The following is an 895-nucleotide window of genomic DNA, read 5'->3' as shown; positions in this document are numbered from 1 at the left end:
TCTGATCTTGGCTTTGATCTTATTGATTCTCCCACCCAAAGTTTGGGTGATTCCTCCAACCAGGGTTGTAGGTCTTGGAGTATGGGTCATGATTTTGTCTAGGTGAATTCCCAATGTAGTTGGCTTGCTCCTACTCACTCTCTGCCTCTGCATTCACTCCCTCTTGGGTTGTTGATGAGGTGGTGATTGCTGCTACTTGGTTCCTCTCCATTTTCTTGGTGAGGTCAGCCAACTGCTTGGTAATGAGCTTGTTTTGGGCCAGCAGAGCATCTATATTATTTAGCTCCATCACTCCTCTAGTGTTCCCTCTTTCGGAGGCATAGAAGTAGTCATTCTCTGCTACAGTTTCAATGACATCTATGGCCTCCTCAATGGTCTTCTTCTTGTTCAGAGATCCCCCGGATGAGTGGTCTACTGCTTTCTTTGATTTATAAGAAAGACCTTCATAGAAAATGTGTAGCTGCACCCATTCATTGAACATATGTGGTGGACACCTCCTTGTTAGGTCCTTAAACCTCTCCCATGCTTCATATAGAGTCTCACCATCCTGCTGCCTGAATGTTTGCACCTCAGCTCTCAGCATGTTAATCCGTTGAGGAGGATAGAATCTTGCCAAGAATTTATTCGCCACATCTTCCCAGGTTGCTAAACTCTCCTTTGGGAAGGACTCCAGCCATTTAGATGCCTTGTCCTTGAGTGAGAAAGGGAACAAAAGTGGTCTATAGGTGTCAGGATGAACACCATTAGACTTCACAGTATCACATATCCTCAGGAAGGTGGTTAGATGTTGATTGGGGTCTTCTTGGACACTCCCTCTGAATGAACAGTTGTTCTGAACAAGGGTGATGAGCTGTGGCTTTAGTTCAAAGTTGTTGGCATGTATGGTTGGCCTTTG

At 45.1% G+C, this 895-nt stretch overlaps 1 non-coding gene across 1 annotated transcript; it reads left to right on the top strand.

The window, feature by feature from the left end:
- Window positions 1-476: 476 nt before the first annotated feature.
- Window positions 477-583, top strand: LOC148564503 (small nucleolar RNA R71). Its single transcript, XR_015884123.1, has one exon. It is a non-coding gene; the product is annotated as a small nucleolar RNA R71 (small nucleolar RNA).
- The last annotated feature ends 312 nt before the right edge of the window (window positions 584-895 follow it).

Source organism: Arachis ipaensis, chromosome B5 (assembly GCF_059453495.1).
Source record: "Arachis ipaensis isolate K30076 ecotype BB chromosome B5, ASM5945349v1, whole genome shotgun sequence".
Lineage (NCBI taxonomy): Eukaryota > Viridiplantae > Streptophyta > Magnoliopsida > Fabales > Fabaceae > Arachis > Arachis ipaensis.
Note: the sequence above shows the minus strand (reverse complement) of the source record. Positions and strands in the feature narration are given on the sequence as shown.